The 20,043-nt window shown below is 50.5% G+C and overlaps 1 long non-coding RNA gene across 1 annotated transcript; it reads right to left on the reverse strand.

Moving 5' to 3' along the window:
- Positions 1 to 1,034: 1,034 nt before the first annotated feature.
- LOC108922878 (uncharacterized) lies at positions 1,035 to 19,780 on the reverse strand. Its single transcript, XR_001965171.2, has 3 exons — positions 19,683 to 19,780; positions 1,780 to 1,923; positions 1,035 to 1,546 (listed from the first exon to the last, which is right to left on the reverse strand). It is a non-coding gene; the product is annotated as an uncharacterized LOC108922878 (long non-coding RNA).
- Positions 19,781 to 20,043: the final 263 nt, after the last annotated feature.

Raw genomic sequence — 20,043 nt, forward strand, 5'->3', positions numbered from 1 at the left:
TTATGCCAGTGCTGCGCGGTCTGACTCGTAACCAGTGGACACGTGGTCTCAGGTGAGAGCCTGCTGTCCACACAGCACGGGCTGCCAGCCTTCGCGGGTTCGCTTCCCATCCTAATCCGTCCGTCCGAAAGAAGCTGCTGCCCAGTTAGTCCACAGCTGGCACCGCACGTCACATTTCAAGCGGAACGATGGGATGTTTGCAAGTGCACATTTCGAGGGATGTCTTTAAACACACACCATCCCAGATGGAAATGGTCACGATGACGGGATGAGCTGGTGCGAGAGCGACGACGAGCAGCCGGAAGCAGGTAGACGTCGAGGATGCTGGGAGGCCCCACATTCCGCCGTGTGCCCTTCAGCGGTCAAGCAGCCGCTAAAGCGGGAAAATGGTGATCAGCAGAGGCTCGTTTACAGGGGGCTGTAATGACAAGTGACATCGGTCGTCTCTTATTATGGCCCCTGGTTATGACCCACAAATACGTCAATAGAACTGCTCCCAGATATCTACAGGACTTGATCAAGCGCTACACCCCAACGAGACTGATACGCTCTTCTACTTCTGCCAACTTGGTGGTCCTGCACACGAATGAAAAAGCACTAAGGTTTTCGGTTCTGGCTCCGTTGTGGTGGAACGACCTCCCCCTGTCACTCAGAACTGCTGAATCCCTGTCCACATTTAAAAAAGGTCTTAAAACTCACCTCTTCCAGACTCACTTGGCCCATCATCTCTTAAGTTCATGTAAGGTGTAAATATTCATGCTCTATAACTTGAAGATCATGCCCAGAAAACCTTTACACAGCTACTCCTGTAATGTAACGTAAATGTTTATATATATGTCCAAAAAAAATTACCAGAAAGGTGATCAGGAATCGTTGATATTAGGATAAAGTTTTGCAGCTACTCGTGTGATGAACGCTGGTTCATTTGGTGGAAAGAAAGAAACTAACTGCACTTAAGAATCACACGTCTGCATCCAAGTGTCTCTTTCTCCTAATGTAATGAAGACTTTGTATTTTCTACGAGATGTTTGTCTCTTTGGGGAAAAGTGTCTGATAAATTAATACATGTAAATGTAAATGTAAATATTGTACCATGCAGCAACCAAGAGGAGTTTCACTAGCGGATTAATAAAGTTTCATTCATTCATTCATTCATCTCCCAGGCATCTATTTGTGTTATCTGAGATGTCGATGTGAGCGCTGACATCGATGCTCTGGTTGATGCTCCACGTTGCGAGGCAACTTGGGGCTCGAATTCATTAACAGCCGCTCACGGTCGACTGCGACTTTAAGGTGGCCTCGCCATTCCTGGCATACTAGTGAGGGTATTAAGGGACGAGTGGCAGAATGGATGCGATTCATGGTTTGTGTGTGTGTGTGTAACAGAGATGAAAGCACCAGACAATGTGGATGAGTGTTTCCCGGGCGAACACCGATGCTGGAGGTGTTTTACTCGACGTCCTCATGGCTGGCGGCCCCTCGGAGCGCCGCCCCGGTCCGCGGCAATTTCCTCAACTTCCGCTCCGACGCACCCGACGCCACAGCCCTAGGGGGGAGGGGGGGTGTGAGCGAGCGCCGCTGTTTGCCGACTGTGTTAAATAAGCGAGGCAACAGCGAAAGCAATGATCTGCATTCAGCACAGCACGTTAACAGGCTTCTGCTGGTGGGTTTTATTCATAAGTAGAGTGAGATGATGATCATTCATTGCGGTGGATTTCAACTGTGGGCCCTGGATGCGTTTCCTTCAGTTATACCCTGTTTTTACTACGGTACACTGACCTGCTCATGTGGAAGCTGTTGACGGCTCTTGTCTCGGGCTCAGTGTAGAACAAGGAATCCCAAAGGCTGGAGTGAGAGATCTGGAGAAGGTCCTCAGATGTTCAGTCCGTGCCGTCCATGGTATTTCAATCGCGCTGTCTGGATCTGAAAGGTGGACAATTGAAAAGCAGGACAGGAGAAACTTGGACTCATTTGAACCGAAGGAGACTCTTAAGGACACCGTGGGCAGCCGGGGAGCAAACGGATGGACGTTGGCTCAAATGAGACCACGGCGCACTGAGGCTCAAAGGACGGGACTGAGGTCGTCGCGCTTCGGACACAACGTGAGAAGATCGAATTTCCTTGAGAAGAAGATGAAAAGTTTAAGGAAGAAGAAGAGCAGCAACCTCACGGATGGACTCAACCACAGTGAGAAGGGACGCGAGCGGAGGACAGAACTTTCCGGAGAAACTCTTATTTGTGCTCAGCCACAACGGACATCATCTCAAGGGCAGTTGAACGAACGGAAGTTATTTCAGTTCTCGCTCTAATCTCCCGCTGCAAATATTCCCAGGCAGCAGTTGTTTGTTATTAGTAATTGCAATTACAATTATTCTTAATTACAACATTACAGTTTTGAAAAATAAGAGCAAGAAGCACAAAGCAGACAGGAGTAAAAGTTGAAGTGTCTGGTTCTTCAGTTTGGCCGCCATGTGAAACGTAACCCTTTGACTGCGGGAACTGAGACGAGCTTCTCGAACCCCTTGTCACCTTTTTTTAGGCTGCTTCTCGCCTCCGAAGGAGAAACGTCGGACCGAACTAAAATCACTGCCCCCCCCAACCCCCCAGCCCCCCAGGGTCACGTCGCGCCGCCAGACGCACACGACAGAGCTCCGCATTCCATTTCCCCTGACCTTTCAAAAGTGTTTTCCTGCGATACATTTGGAAATATTCTCCTCTCGTACTTTTTTCTGAAACCTCGCAGGGTCAATTGCTTGGCCGTACACTATTTTTACCGCGGTCCTTCTGGACGGTTTAGGATTTCGTGAACCCCGAGGCACCGTGTCGAGGGTCACGAATCCCGCGTCTCTCCCGTGTTTCTTCCTTCCCGGATCTCGGCGTCGGTGACATTTCCACAGCGAACTTCAGCAGCTCCACCCAGAAAGGATGCTGAACGCTCCAGCGGCGACAGGGCGCCTATGTACATGCGTGCGCGTGCGCATGAGACTCTGCGGCGTTCACCATCCCCGCCAATCGTCACAGCTTCTCATAAGACATTTTTATTAACTTCCACAAATAGAACACGCACCTCTTACACGCTCTTAAAGACGCGGCGCGTGTGGCCCTTCGAGGGGGGCCTTCGTTTCAAAAAAAGAGCCATCTGGGCCAGTAGCGGGGGTTGGGTTGGGTGGGGTGGGGTAGGGGTGTCGCCGCAAGGAAGCTTTCTTCCACCGTGACTAATATCCCCTTTCGCTTGGCACAAAAATAAAATTAACAATTGTTTGAGCGAGTGAGCAAACGGGGTTCGCTTCGCCGGCATCTTACCGCTTCCTTCACCGCCACCCCCGGGGGCGTGAAGGCGTCGCACGCAGAAGCTCGGCCCGTGAGCGCCCCCCGTAGGGCCTGCTCTGGCGCTCCGTTTGTACACCTGTGCGCTCGCACCTAATAAACGCGAACGGGCCTGCGAACATGATTCGTATCCGGACAGGTACCCTGGTAAGGTTGTAAGGGCCGCTAAGGTGATCCTGCAGGTGGCGTAGCGGTTCAAATCCCACACCCTGTTCCAGTGCACCTGGTCAAAGTAATGACACCCAATTAAACTACAGGCAGTCCCCGAGTTACGAACATCCAACTTACATACAACCCGTAGTTACGAACAACCCCCCGTAAAGCCTATTATATTAAAAATTCGAATTACATGCAATGATTCGTAATAAAAAACTGCGCTTCTTTGTGACGCGCATGAAACATTGCGCATCTACAGCGGTTCGTCGGCTTGTCGGCGCGTGAGCCTGAGGTAGGACTAGGACTTCCTTCTTTTTAGTCGGACCACGTTGCTCTTAACAGTGTCTCATGTGTTACTACTGTATTTGACTTTCTTTTGTTTTTACCCTTCTAACCATGACACCAAAGTGTGATGATGATCCTTCAAAGAAAAGTAAAATGATCACGACTGAAACTAAAGTAGAAATAATAAAGTGACTGGAAAAAAGTAAAACACCAACGAACATCGGAAAAGTGAACATTAAAGTTTCTTTAATGTTTTTTATACCTACACACACATACACACACTCTCCTCTTCCTCCTCTCGCTACTATAAATACAGTAGTTACATGTATTATTAGCATTATTATTATTATTGCTATCATGATCATTACATTGTATTATTATTATTGTTATTATTACTGTACTGTTATATTAAAGATGTTTTAGTGTATCTGGAAGTGTTTCTTTATGGTTGATGTTTCATAGAAAGGTACACGATATACTATATACTACGACAAACATTTGACTAAGTGACGTTAGATACGAACTGTTCCGACTTACATACAAATTCGACTTAAAGACGGACTTTGAACAGAACTCGTCCGTAATCCGGCGACTGCCTGTACTTCACAGTGCGAAGGCTGCACGTGGGGAGGGAACTTTCTGCTACTTTGCACCGAAACGATGGAACGAATCCCCACAGACCATCAGACAGGCAGATTCGTTAAAAAGACAAATCATTTCAATTTAAAACACCACTGAAAATACAGAGAATTTTAAAATTCTCCTTGTAATTAACATTTTAAATGTTACTTCTATGCATCTGAGTGGTGGTTCCTTCAGGCCACTTGGGCTTACTTATTCATTACTTTCAATTATTTATAATTCTTAATCACAGCTCATTTTCTCTTTTTGTAAAGCACTTTGAGCAGCAACATTTGCATTAAAAGTGCTTCATAAATAAAGTTGTCATTATTATTATATAATAGGACAGGTGTTGAATAGTGATGAATAAGTAAGCAATAGCGATGTTGAGCCGATCCGTGGGATACGATGCCCGGTACGGGGGCAGGAACCCCCAGGGATACCCTGCAAAGGCAAAGGAACACCGGTTATCGTTGGGCTCGAAACCTTTATCTCGTCGGGCGATCCGCTCGCACACCCGTTAATCACACAGCAGCACGCTGGGTCACGCCAGCTTCCTCCGCCACGCCTGTTGGGGAAGCGGCGCACACAGCCTGGTGCGACACTACCGCGTCTCTGTGCTCTGAATCCTTGGACAAACATGTGGCTTTGATCATCTCTCCCGAGCGCACGCACCCATCTGTCCGTTCCCCCCCACCCCCGGGCACCCTCCCGGCGCGACCGAGAACACACGAAAGCGGCCTCATCGAGCGGCGACCGCCTCTGCGCAAATTGCTTTTGTTTCCTCGCCTGTGTTCCGGCAAGTTCCGCACAGGTTCGCATTTCCCTTCCTTCGCACCAAATTGGCGGCCGCTCGCTCCGGGATTAATGGGCGCTCATTTCCATAGGCAGCCCGAGGCAGGCGACTCGTTAAAGCGCCGGGGTCAAAGGGCACGGCCCCGCGCTCTCACCTCTTCTTGCCACACGTCTCATGTGAACGTCGCAGCACGTCTTTCCGGCCCTCACGCACCGCTCGAGATACGGGGCGTAATTTGGAGCCCGCTTGGTGCGCTGGAGCATCGACGCAGCGCTGACAGCTGATGTCTCGCTCTGTGAAGGTCGAGGGTTCGAATCCCATACTTTCTATGGTACCGCTGATTGCAATTACAGATATGTCCATTAAATACACTGTATAAATGGATAAACTGTAGTAATTAATATTACTGTATAAACCCAATTTTGTAGGTTGCCTTGGATACAGATTTCAGCTCAGGGGCAGCAGGTGGTGCAGTGGTTAGGGCTGCAGTGCAGCGCCCAGGTTTGAATCTCAACTCCTGCTGAAGTACCCTAGATCAGTTGGGCACAGTGAAAATTAGCCAGCTGTCTGAACAGGCAAATCATGGTAAGTAGCTTGATAAGTTGCTTTGGAGAAAAGTTTCAGCTAAAGAAATAGAAATGCGGGGTGAGCATCGCGAGGGCAGCACGGCCGTGATGATCGGCGTGAAAGCCGAGCACGGGATTGAAGTGGCATCCCGACGATGGTGCCGAGGACACTGAGGATGATGGAAATGTCAAAGCGCCGCTCAGCTCAGGATGATGGGAGTCCTCAAACCCCACGGCGGTCCTTCGATCGTCCAAATCGCGTGGCACTTGTCGCCGAGCGCGACGTCCACACCATCCGCTGTGCTCTAAAGCACCGATGCGGTGGAGAGAGGGAGAGGCCACAAAAAAAAAGAACTTATTGGAGAAAGCAGCACTTTGAGGACACTTCCAGAGCGTCTCCGACAGAGATGATCTCCTCCATCCGCCTCTACGGCTCCTGTCTCCCATCGACAGCCATGCGCTGTTGACAGGGGGGAAAATGACAGCTGTGACGCCGACCTGCTGGCGGCTCCGCGCCTTCATCTGGCGCTCACGATGACTCATGTGGAAGAGAGCGTTAACGGCAGCTAACGGCTAATTACTTCAAGAGGAGCGAGCCTGGAAAGAGGCCGGTCTGGATCTCCATAACGAACATCTCCTTCTTTTCGCACGCGCGTCTTTCCTTCCCTCCTGTGACCGATTGTCACTAATTTGCATGCGGATCGACACCACAATTTCGGTGGGAAACAGATGTGTTTGTTTTCCTGAAAAGCAATGCAAAGCCGGTTAAATGTGTGTGATGCGACTCATTTTCGGTCTGTGCTAAATTTGTTCGACAGGAGCAAAGACCCATCCAAGCTCACCGCGCCCGTGAAGCCTTCCTATGGTAAAATGAAGCAAAACGGTGTACTTCACCAGACAGGGCTACTTCCTGAGGGTTTTTAACGCTTTTTTGTGGACAGACACCATATGTGTCCACAGCGACACCAGAGCATGAAGCTGCTCATCCTTGACACATGTGGCTTTTGTTCCAGCCCGGTCCTTCATTGATTAACGTGATTGAATGGCTCCCGCCGAACCACTTGTGCCACCAGAACACAGGGTTTTTAAAAAATTACATTTTATTGGTCTTAGCAAACTTCTAGTTGTTAATTTACCCCGGTAAAATATACTTAATATATTACACTGAATATGTTCGTACTGAGCCTCATTCAGATTAAACAAAGCCCTACTTCTGTAATTACTGGAAGCCTTAAAAAAAAAAATACTGTAACTGCTGTAATAACTATTTAATTGGAATAAGATGGACTGCTGTTCTTTTCATTGGAGAAACTGAAGATGACCTGAGGTGACCTTTCCAGTATTTCAGCAATTTCTAGAATAATGCAGATTTGGTTTGACAACAAGTAAATGACAGCGAGACCTCAGCTGTCACATTTTATTTGAACGTGATTTGAGTCACGCGGCTGAATCGCAGCTAATTTATGAAGAGCTCAGGTGGCGCACGGTGCACCAGGACCGGCATCTTTGAACGTCAAACAATCAGCACATTTACTCAAAGTCGAGAGCATCGTGTGGTGCAGCCATCTGGTTCCCCTCCAGGGCCCTTGGTGTGGGTCCCGTCCCTGGGCGACTGAGATGCGTCTACTGTGGGCACGCTGAAGACACCACCATTCCTAGAGGTAAGTCCTGGGAGTGCTTTCTATCTATTTAGATATGTTGTAATGACCTGCATTATCAAGAGCAGGAACTGTGTTTACTGTACATAGTTGCATTATGGGAAAATTGTAAATAAGTGTTCAACCGTTGGGGGGACTTACGGGGACAGCTGATAGCATAGAGGTTAGCGCTACTGCCTTTGGGTCCAAAGGTCGCAGGTTTCATTCCCACCTCTGGCTGTACTACCTTTGAGCAGGGTACTTACCCTAAATTGCTCCAGTAAAATTACCCAGCTATGAAAATGGGTAAATAATTGTAACCTTAACATTGTAAGTTGCTTTGGAGAAAAGTGTGTGAGCTAAATGAATAAATGTAAAATAACAGGGTGACTGTGTTTCCCAGTCAGAAGGAGTGAAAGCCCGGGGGGTGCTAAGCAGGCTGGCTTGAGGCACAGGTCCTTGAGGAAAAGGGGACCTCGGCCCAAGAGCATTATTTCTCTGTGTGCTGTGTTCTAATAAAAAGTTCATAATGAACGATACCTGTGTCTCCTCCTTCGCCTCACCCAAACCCAGAGTGCTGTGCACCGCACTATCTACCTACCTGTCCACCTATCTATCTCCATTCACTTCCTCCTGGAGAACGACAGAGGAAGTGATGGGAACACTGCCGCCGCTCATCGATTCAAAAGACCGATGGTGGAGTTGCGCGGAAAGTGCTCGTCATCCCCAGGCGCCGGCTCATAATGAACAGCAGGGCACTTACAGCGGCCGCATTGATCCGGAAAGGTCTCCCAAAGGGCTCTTCTGAGACTCTGTGCCATATGGAGGTGTGAATCCTCCTTCACGGCTGGAGCTGCTTCTCCCTCTGGCCGTTTGTGGAGATGCAGCACGTTGTATTCCAGTTGATAACTCTCTGAAAATAGCAACGTAGCAAAGCTGCCCACTTTTGTTCTCATGAATAATGGATCCAGAGTCTCCATGCCTGATGAGCCAATAATGTAAAGCTAATAGTTTAAAGCTTCTCCAGCTGATCCAGAATGCCGCAGTGGGAGAACATGCTAAAGTGTTCCCGATCACCGATAAACACGCCCGATCTCCCATCATGCACCCGCAACTTCTGTATTCATACCCCGGGAGAACATACATCACACAGCCCAAAGTCTCCCCTCGTCTGTGTCCGCTGGCATCCTGTAGCTGCCTGCATAATGTTCAACATTTTGGTTAAAGCCAACAAGATCATTGGTGGCTCTTAACCTGATACCTACAGGATCTGATCGCTGGCTACAACCCGGAGAGGTCCAAAATCGGAAGTCCGTAGGTTCTTGGACTGGTCCTAGTGTGGTGGAATTATCTCCCTGTGCCCCTCAAAGCTGCTGAATCCCTCCGACATTCGAGAAGAGTCTCAAATCATCTTTGAAAGGCACTTCCGTCCTGAAAGCTCCACGAATGAGTCCAACACCATCTGCTAGGATTATCTATGCATTTGCTCTTTGAATGTCACTTCCACAGGAGCTACTGGAGGCATGTGAACCAACAACATTGTGGTGTCAGACACAGTGACTGTGTCCATAATCCTATATCTGCATTCGTCTGTTGCTGATGCTGACCTTTTGTTTACTCTGCTTCGCATCGCTTTGGAGAAAAGCTTCTGCCACATTCATGCAGATAAATGATAAATGTAACATTTTCAACAATTAAAGGCCACTTCAAAGGTATGAAAATGTTCAAAAAATTAATTCTTCTTCTGTCACCTTTTGGCAGAGGCCACACAGATTTGTGCACTAAGCTACTTACAGCAATTTGCTCGTTTATGCAACACAGTAAGTTTTACTGCATCACTTCAGGACGAGCACCTCGATCAATGGTCATTCGAATCAAGAGACGTCATTTTCATTCGTTTGGCTCTCGAGTGGGATTCGAATCTGGGCTCTTCAAGTCCATGGGTAGAGGTTCGAATCCCTATGCTGCCTGCTGGCCTCTTGTTATTGCTCATCATTGAGTTCTTATATTTCTCCTTCCCTATGCTTTCGGGATAGACTCTGGACCTCCGTGACTTCGCGTCGGAGAAGAAGGTATTGACACTGAGTGAGCGAGCGAGCGAGAGAGCGAGTGTTTTCCCTCAATTTTTGTGGGTCTCATTCTTTAGCTTGAAGGAACGGGCGAGCCCATGAGGCTGATCGATGGCAGAGCCTTCGCCTTTCCGCAGGGGGTCCAGACAGCAAACGGGCGAGCCGCCGTGTCGCGAAAGTGAAAGCGCCGGAGGAAAGTACACCTCCGCGTCTGCCAGCTGCGGGGGTGAGAGAACAGCTGGCCCAAGCGTCTGGACAGGTGGGCCCGGGTCCGGGGTCGAGACCCAAGCGGGATTCAGGGGAGCGGGTCCTCGGACGACCCAGCTGCTTCCTCGGGTGCTGGAGCGCGGCCCACGCGCCTGCGAATGTTGCGTGGAAAGGTGAAGCCACATTTGTTTAAGGTCCCACACACTCTCTCTTTCTTTCACTCTCACTCATACACACACACACACACACACACACACACACACACTTTCCCTCACAGCACTTCATACAAGATACAGCTGGAGTTCAGGATTGTACGAACGTTCTGTCTCAGTCCTGAGCAGAGAGTGAGTGAGTGAGTGAGTGAGTGAGCGAGCGAGCCACAGTTTAACCACTTTCTCCCCTCTTTCCAGCGAATCCGATTTCAGTCTTTACAATTTGCTCACAGCAACCGCCGCTTCCTTCCTCTCCCTCCTCAGACAAATATTTTCATACTTAGAGTGAGTTCATCTTCCTCCCAGACCTGGCAGCGAGATGGGGGAGCGGCGGCATCTGATCCATCTCACCAGTGTGACAGCGTGACCTCCGCCGAGGCACGGCTTTCGCAGTGACCCACAGGGTCGCTGTATAGTTTTCCCAGGATCTTCGGGTCTTGAGACACACCGTACTTGTGGGGCTCCGCAGGTTTCCAAAAACACGCCCGATCTCCCATCATGCACCCGCAACTTCCGTATTCATACCCCGGGAGAACATACATCACACAGCCCAGAGGTCACGCAGGCCCGGGGTTCCTGTATAAACATTTCATAAATGTCGGCATAAACATTCCCAAAGTCGGCTAAGGGAACGCAACACTTTTCCATTAGTGCGCACACACGCACACACACACGCACACACACACAAAATCCGAGCACCAAAGTCCAATCACACACCAGCTCCCTAACTGTGATTCCGCCCTGCTGACTGCAATATTAATTGTGCGAGTTAATTACATATGCAAATTATGCAGATTACACACACATCCTGTCCTCAGGAATCGGCTCGGAGCTCCACCGGACCCCACTGATTGACTGTAAGACACCAGTTCGGAGCGCGTCGCCGCGGTGCAGCGAGGTACGGGCTCCGTCTCGATTCGAAACTTGCGGCACTGCTTTACTCTGTCCTAAAGGGTAACTCCGAGACCGTTTACTGCAGAAAGGGGAGCAGCAGCACAGTGTGCAACGCCTCCGTCTCAGGAACCACCTGCATACGAACACGCACCTTTACACTGAAGACCAGAGTCTGACCCTCAGAAATGCCAACTGTAGATGGGTACAGTTCATAATAATAATGTACCTGATGATCCCTTGATGGGACGTTTCACTCTATAATAATAATAATAATATTATTATTATATATAATGACCCCCTAATGGGAGGAGCGACCCCCCCAGAGTCTCCCACTTAGACCAGATACGCTTTCTGGCCACACTTGAGCTCCAGCGTTGACACAGAGTGGGTTGGAATGAAATGGGCCACATTTACAGAAAAACAACTCAGTTCTTTTGACTTTTGCTGCAGACACTCCTGGGAAGTGGGCTGTAAAAATCACACAAGGGTGCAACGGGGTTGGGGGGGGGGGGGGCTAAAATGTCAAGTGTTGGAGATTAGAGCTGATACATGTGTCACATAGGGCTCCTCGCTGTTCACACACACACAAAGCAATACATGCAACTGCAAATTCACAAACTAGAATGCAGTGTCAACAAGCATACACAGAATAGCATCACTGCCCATAGACACACACACACACACACACACAATGAAATATTACAGGCATGGAGAGAAAAATAACTCAAGCCATCAGTCGAGACTTATTCAGTTAACCTGTAAAGCCACTATGTGCAGTGCTGATAAAAACATAAAACATTAACACCAACTATAAGACAAGCCCAAATTTTCTAAAATAACATATATTAGACAAAGTGAGTGCATTTACTCCGGTAGACAAGATCGTAATGTTTTATTTTTAACGTTAACTTTTTTCTGTTCCCATCGCTATCCTGTGCGGAAACCAGAGCACCCGGAGGAAACCCACGCAGACATAGGGAGAACATGCAAACTCCACACAGACTGAGCGGGGATCGAACCCATTGTACGTAGCGTATTTAGCAGTGTAAGTCTTTGGGTGCTCTGGTTTCCTCGCACAGACCAAACACATGCTGTTCAGGTTCACCCATAGTGTGTGAGTGACGGAGAGAGAGAGAGAGTGTGTGTGTGTGTGTGTGTGTGTGTGTGTGTGTGTTCCACTGATGTATGGATGAGTGACCCAGTGTAAGCAGTGTATCTACCGGTGTAAGTCACCACGGTAAATAAGGTATGTGAGCTGACAACACTAAATAGAGTTTGTTGGAAGTTGCTCTGGAGAAAAGTGTCTGATAAGTAAATATAAGTTGCAATAAAGGTGGGAAAGTGTCTAAAAAAGCAGACAACAGTGACATGAGCGTCTGCACGGTGAACATTTTAGCTACGCACTCGTGTACTTTAACCACACCCTTAAAATCTTTAAATAACCTGCTTCGTTAAAAGGGAGACTTTCTCCTTCGGTGTTTCTGACGCCGAGATTTCGCCGGTTAATCTCGCACCGAAACAGAAGCAGAACCGACAGCATGAACGAGACCCAAGGTATCGACGGAGCCCGTCTGAGCGCAGACGCAGCTAATCCGATCACGTTTTCGCGGCTTTATCGCGACGGGAAACGAGTCGTCAGTCAATACGGGGATCAGTTCGACGGCCGTGCGGCTCTTGGGGATGGAGCGGGCGCGACTCGCTTGGCCCCCAGCTTCACTAAGAGTAACGGAACAGACGCCAGGACGGCAGCCTGCTCGGCCGGAAGGACTCCCGCTACCGCGTCGCTTCCTCCAGCGCCCGCATTCTCCGCAAGGGTCACCGAGGCGCAAGGCACCGAACTGCCATCGTAGCCCGGCGGAACGTTCCGGATCGCAAGTCGTGGAGTCGGTCCCGGATTCTCTTGTCGGAGGCTTAGCAAACACCGCTACTCACAGAGATCGCTGCGGCCTGTGGCCGCTTTACCCTGTTGGACAGCTGGACTCGTGGAGTAAACGCAGTTCCCAAGGGCACGAGGAGGAGGTCTCTCTGGGATTTGAACCAGCAAGGTCATGACTCAATACACACACATGTCAAAGGTTTCATTCGTTATCATTCATTCGCTTTGCTTCAAATGACAGGTTTGCGCGCTAAGCTACTTACGCTGATTTACCCATCGACACAGCGGGGTCATTTTTACCGCATCAGTTCAGGGTAAGTACTTTGATTAAAGGAATGACAGCAGGACGTGGGGTTCAAACTCAGGTCCTGTGAGACGCAGCAGTGTGTGTGACGTGCTCCAGGACGTGGATCAAACCCAAACATCTGCCGGTAGGTACATAACGCATATGCTGTTAGTGTGTGTGTGTGTGTGAGCGTGAGCAAGCACACTACAAAAATGTGGATTGAATGAATCCAAAAGTGTGATCAGAGCTCTTCCTTACAAACCCTTACCGAGTTCAAGGTGCGAGTGCCCGTCTCCAGCCGTGGGTGTGTCAACACATCATCTGGCGCGGTGTCACACTCTGTCCCGGAGAGTGGATGGCAGCAGTCTGGGGAGAGCCTACCAGCACAGCTCAGGCCAAAGGGTGATTAAGGACTTGGGTTGAAGCCAGAAGGTTGTTGGTTCATGTCCCGGGAGGGAACTAACTGTTGTTTATGGATAGAGCTCCTTTTTTTTTTTTTTTTTTATAACAGAAGAGAAGCAGAAGGATATTAAGCTCTAATGGGCGCACTTCCCGATCTCTCGATCTGCTTCGTGGAATGTGCAGATTAGCACGGGCCTGTGTGCAGAAGATGGCCACGTGTGGTTAATGACTCGAGTCTTGCTGCGGTCGGGATGCAAACACGGTCACGCATGGTCACGGGGTTCCAGTAAGGCCGGTGGCACATTAAACACCACAAAGCGGGCCTCTGTTTATCGATCGTTATTACGGCTACTGGGCCGTGCATGCTGCTGGACCGTGGTCTGAACCTACGTCAGCGTGTTCGTTCACACACACACACGCACACGCACACGCACACACACACACACACACACACACACAAAATTATCTGATGCTACCGAGCTCCTCCATTGCAGAGCAACTCAGGTGCAGAGACCAGGATGACGGAGCGGGCGTGTGAGCGCCAACAAGACCCGCCGCGGGTCTCCTTCAAAGGTCATTAAATCGCAGAAACGGTCCCCTGCCGATCCGATGATGCACTAAACACAAAACGTCTGCTACGCACCTCATTAGAGGGAAGTCGCCGAGGGGAAGCGGTCGCAACCGATATTTTGTAAGAAAATTGTTCGGAGCACCTTGTAACATAGCAGAAATTCTCAGAGATGATGCTCTGTTTTTTTACCCGCTTTTTAAAACTCTAGGTGTGCACTACACACAGGACGCAATTTCCCCGGGGTGTTGCCAGGCTGCCGGTTGGCAGGAGACAACGTGAACATCATATTGCAGCAACGTGGCGGCGAGGCAGGAAAAACACTTTTACGACCATGTGCACATCATAACTGTTTATAAGTACAGTTTAAAGAGATGCTATTACATATATTACATTTATTTGCTTAGCAGATGCTTTTCTCCAAATTGACTTCCAATGGACTCTATGGAGTGTTACCAGCCCACACACCGCGGTGACTTACACTGCTAGATACACTACTTACAATGGATCACTCATCCATACATCAGTGGGACACACACACACTCTCTCTCTGTGTTAACATGGGTGACCCCGAACAGCATGCCTTTGGAGTGTGGGAGGAAACCAGAGCACCCGAAGGAAACCCATGCTGACACGGAAAGAACACGCAAACTCCATACAGACTGAGCGGGGATCGAACCCAGGTGCTGTGAGACAGCAGCGCTCCTCGTTGTGCCACCGTGCTGCCCAATTATATATTGTATATTATTTATTATATAGAGGTGTTGAGATTTTGACACTTCTAGCGAGACTGGAGATCCCAGGTACGCATTATGTCCAATATTTGTCAGTGTAAATATTACAACTTTATCAATATTTATTTGTTCATTTCAAAAGAGTAACGCTCAGTACTGCTTGGTCAGGCAACACACACACAACCTTGATCTAACCAGTATAACCTGGACAGAAGTGGCCAAAGCGGCGCGGCTCACGGTGGGGCCTTTCGTTACACCTAATGAGCACAGCTTCACGTGAGCAGAGAAAACTGTACAGCAAATACGACCTCTTTCCTCCCCGTCCCCTGGGGCCCGCTTACGACAGGTTCGCGTGGAGCTCCGGCTCCGCCGGGGACGCCGCGCCGCAGGTGCTGCTCGATTCGAGTACCTCGACCGCACGCGGGACCCGATCCGAGGGACCACATCTGTTCCACGGAAGAAGCGGCAGACCGTGCCACGCAACCCCACCTCTCCTTTCATAAATAGGATTTCGAACACCGCAGTAATTCCAGAACACCAGCTCTTGCCCAAGGTGACCCCCTTCACATACATGTCCTTGTCGCTTGACCCCTGTCCCCAATGAGCCCCCGCAGGCATCCAAGGGACCACACTGACCCTGAGAGTGCTTTAATGACATTCTCTGCCTTTAGCATCCTATGAAAACCCGGCTCTAATGCACAGCATCTACGTGATCAATACGAGTCCCTTCTGGGTTTCGGAACACAACTCATTCAGACAGGCGATGCACGCAGCAGGTCTCCAGCAAATTAAACGGGAGCTACTTTCAGGTCCCACGATGCAGCCGCTTTCTCCAAAGCAACTTGCGCTGTGCCGACAGCGTGCCGTAATCTGCAGCGATTTACCCGTTTACAAACAGGGTCATTTTCACCGGAGCGATTCAGGGTAAGGGAAGCACAGAAGGAACGGGGGGATTCAAACCCGCAACCTGCAAGTCCAAAGGCAGGGACTCTATAATCATCGCCACAACAACGCTGTCGGTAACCGCGTGTCTAAGCGAGGGTCACGGTCACGCACGTGCATGATGAGCCATATTAAAATGTAGCCTATTTTAAAATTTTCACTCAAATTCAATTCAAAGTCGAATTTTTTTTAGACGACGAAAGAGCCCACGGAGTCCTTCAGCCCCGGTGTCGGCACCCTTCTGTGTTTCTAAACGTTTCTCATTCATCTACATTCATTCCTTATTTCATTCATGTCCATTCTGTTCACTCGAGCATCTCTGCGTTTCTGATCCCTTACGCTGTTCTGCTTGCTCTGCTCCGGAGACCAGCTGCCTCTTTTCATTCCGTTGCTCAGCGCTCTGCGTAACACAGCTGGGAGGAACATCTCGCGAAAACACCTCGCCGCGGTTCGCCTCGCTTCTCGTCCTTCCGGCCCTCTTTATTTACACTGTTACAAACCCCAATAATTAACGTCCACTTGAGCCTGGAAAAAAATCTTTGACTTTTACTGTGACTAATGTGGATGGCAGTGGCTTTTTTTTTTTTTGACATAACTTTCTCCTCTCTGCTTTGTGCCACTCGTTTCAGTTCAGATAGCAAAGACCTGGTGTAAAAATGCCGGACATCTTAAGTCAGTAGAAGTGCACATTATCTGAGGTTGCGGATTCCTTACGTGCGCTTTTTGGACAGCGAGTCGCGCCTGCAACGCGCACCGGCGGCACCGCGCGCTGTCGGGAAGGCGCGTTACACCCGCGAGCCGTGCGGGCCAGGAGACGGCTGAGCGCACGGTCCGTCCCGCGAGATCCCAGACTGCACCGGAGGAGCAAAATTATGACATCATTAAGCACTTAAGGAGCTGGAACGCCTGGTCACGTAGCGGTTAGAGCCGCTGTCTTCGGACCCAAAGATGGCAGGTTGCAAGTTGCTCGGAAGCTGCAAAAGCGTGAGCTCGGCGAATCGTGCCGATGTCATCGCGCAGGAGGGTCCCCGAGAAAAGTCCTCGGTAGTTAAACCCCACGTTCGCGATCCATCCTGGGCGCGGTACCGCACCGGCCGCGGTCACGACGGCATCGGAGCAGTTCCCCTCCACGGGGCCCTTCGGGGGAACGATCCTGTGCGGAAGCGCCCCGTCCGGCCCAGGAGGACGTTTCCCGAAGGAGACGGTCACCGGTTCCCATGAATCCTCCGCCCCACTTTGTCACGTCACCCAGCTTTCTGTACACAGAGCCACTTTTGGTAAAAGCCTCCGCGGCGACCTTAAAATAAAAACGCATTACACGGCCCACAGACTCTCTGCCATTTTTAGGGAGATGCTCACAGTTATTTTCACCATGACTACTTATTTATAATGGACTCTGCTCTTTCATGGATGAGAAATCAGAAATAAGAGAAGAGCCGCAGCCCCCGGGAATCGGCGCGACTGTCGCGCGCGCAGGGCTCGGCGCTTTCCGAGACGCATCGCCGGTGCGGAGAAAGCGAGAAAGGGGGGCAGCGGCCTAACCGGAGCGTTTAAAGTATCAGCGGTGTGTTTATACAGACGATGAGGTGACCCCAAAAAGGGATCGGCTCGCCGCCGCCCTTGACCCTCCGCCGTTGACCTCGCTTGCTTCCGGGACGCGTCGACGCGAGCCACGACCCCGCCGCGCTAGTTCCGCGCCTCTCGGCGGATCGCGAACGGGGCCTCGGCCCACGTGCCGCTTGAGAAGCGAGCATGAAAGGGAGTCCGGTGCAAAACCGCAGAATGACTAAATGAGAGGGAGCACCTTTGGCCGCCCGAAGGCATCGTCTGCAGCAAATGTTTCCTGCAAGAAAGTGCGCATCAATGCGCAGAAACGTCTCGTCGGATCATCCTTCTTCGCGCTTCCAAAGCGGTGGTTTCCGGCTGCACGGGGCGCTGGCGATCGCTACCTCTCCGTTCTCTTCACAGAAGCCGTCCGGCAGGTCACTTGGCCTGACGTTTCGGGTGTAAATTAAGTGCTTCTCTTACCGTGACAAATTTAAACTTATGGGATGCTAAAGTAAACCGGTCGCCACGGTTGCCAACCAACAACTTCCTGTCTCTGTGACATTAAGCAGATTAATGATCTTAGGCGGGGGGGGTGCAAACAGGACCCCCCCCACGCACCCCGCTGGTAGTCCACGAGGGGCCTCGTTCCAGCGCCGCGGAGGCGACGACACAGTTCACATGTTAGAAGCGTTGCTTCGCTCACACCAGCGGTTTCGCCGTTGCCATGGATTCACAGCGGTCTCCGCGAAACGTGGACCGGTAATAGAAAGAGCGCAGAACCGCCTCGCAAACGGTCGCCCAGGAAAAAATAATTAACAAAGATCTCAGCAGCTGCGCCCCTCCAAGGAATAAGTTTCGGCCTTTTCAAGGAGTTTAGATCGGCACCCAAAGAGTCGCCCGAATGACAAGTTGCAAATGCAGCGCCGCTCCAGTGGGGGGCGCCAGCGAGCCGGCAGCTTCGGCACGGGTGGCGTCCGCTCAGCAGGAACCCGCCGTCCCGGCAGCATCCTCCTTAGGCTCCGCCCTTAGCGTCAGTGACGCTCGTGCCCCCCGCGGCGACGCCCCCGCGTGCGGCTCCCGTCGCCGTTCCGCTTCCCCGCAATCGGTCGCGTTCATCCTGCGGAAGTGAGGCGTTTCGGAGCGTATCGGCGCGGGGGATTTGATAAGAGGCTATCGTACTGGGGGATCACCGTGTGTGAACGCGTGCGATTGTCTGCCACCTGCGTGCGGGGCCGAGAGCCCGGTCCTCCGCCGCAACCCTCGCCCCTCATCATCCCCGTTATTACATTTCAGCTCCGCTCCGCGTAATCGTACCCTGTCGCCCCTGTGGCATTTCCTCCCCGTTCAGGTACACCCGGCGAGCCGTCAACCTACCCCTAGTCCTCAAGCACCCTGTCGCAACTAGTTCCTTCCTGCTGGGGTGTGACGACCGGGACAGCTGCACCGCCAGGGTATTGGATCTAACTGCCAGACTGTTAATGACACCGCAAACAGGAGCCTCTTCCTCCCGCCTTCTTTTCTAAACCAGAAGAGTTTGTGCGCCGCGGCAACCGAGCGGCACACAGCCATGCGGGGTCGCATAATCACAGTTAATATGAAGTGATCGCGCTCCATACCCAGACGTCCCCGAAGAGCGGCGTGCTCGTCCTCGTCTGACCGACGGCACCCACCGAGCGCCGAAATTTGCGGTCGGACATCCCGAAGACGTTCTTATCGAGGAACTTCAACGGCGCTTCTTCAGGGAATTAACCCAATATTTCTTTGCAGATATAATTCTGTAACTGAACAGATTGGCTACCTGATGTGGAAATGTGCTTCATGAATAACATTCATCATCATAACACATAGATAATATATCATAATACATAATCATTTGGCCCTAGTTGTGCACCTCATGCTTGAAATGTCACGTTTAATTAGGTTCAGGGGCCGAGAAGCGTATGTGGGTAAACAGCGAAGGAGGACGGACAGACGGAGCGCTATTAAAACTCGGTGACATTTAACTGTGAGTAATGTACACATTAATTCTGCGACGCCAGGAATAAAAACTTCAGACAGCTCAAGAGGGAGTCCCTTTTAAGGGCGTTTGGGATCCCTGAGCGAGGAGGGTCGGAGACATTAGGCAGAAGCAACGAGCTTCCGGAAACAACCACAAAGGAGCTCCCGAGGGTACGAGTACACAAGGCACCGGACGTCCAAAGTCACCTTCTCAACCGTCACAATGGATAAACACTTTACAATTCACACGTTGGGCAACAATTCACAGGTTAATTCATAGGTTAGGTTCTGTGAAAGTCCATGATACAGATATGAAATGTTAAAAAATACTCTCTGTGTGTCAGGTACATTCACATTTGAAATTACTGAAAATAAAAGGGTTAGTGTTCGGGTTAGGGTGATGGTTTACGGTAAAAATTAGGGTTAGGGTGATGGTTTAGGGTTAGGATTACAATTAGGGTTAGGGTCACAGTTCAGGGTCACGACTTGCATTAACCCTCCTGAATTTCCACTTAAACAACTACAAGTGAGGTGCCTTTTTCCAGCATTTTAACTTACCTACTGAATTGCGCAGCTGGCAGGGCCCCTCCTGTCGTTCCCATGACGGGGTCCTCAACCTGAGGTGCTCCACAAAGCTGTCCAGAGGACAAAGAGTAACGTCTTAATCCACGGAAGCCAGAAGGCACCGCGACGAATTTAATTAAACTCTGCCGATGAGGATCTTAATCTCAGCGTGATCTTTTCCGCCGTCTCGTAGACGTGACCTGCTGAGTCATAACGACCAGCGGCTCAGCGCACATCTGATTGGACTTCGAGGCAAGTTCTGCCACGCAGCTCAGGCGAGCAACCAGCCCTGCATGCGGAGCGGCTCTCGAATCGCACGCACGTGGAAAAATTGCGTGTTTCTCACGCAGGTCTG

This window comes from Scleropages formosus, chromosome 13, assembly GCF_900964775.1.
Source record: "Scleropages formosus chromosome 13, fSclFor1.1, whole genome shotgun sequence".
NCBI lineage: Eukaryota > Metazoa > Chordata > Actinopteri > Osteoglossiformes > Osteoglossidae > Scleropages > Scleropages formosus.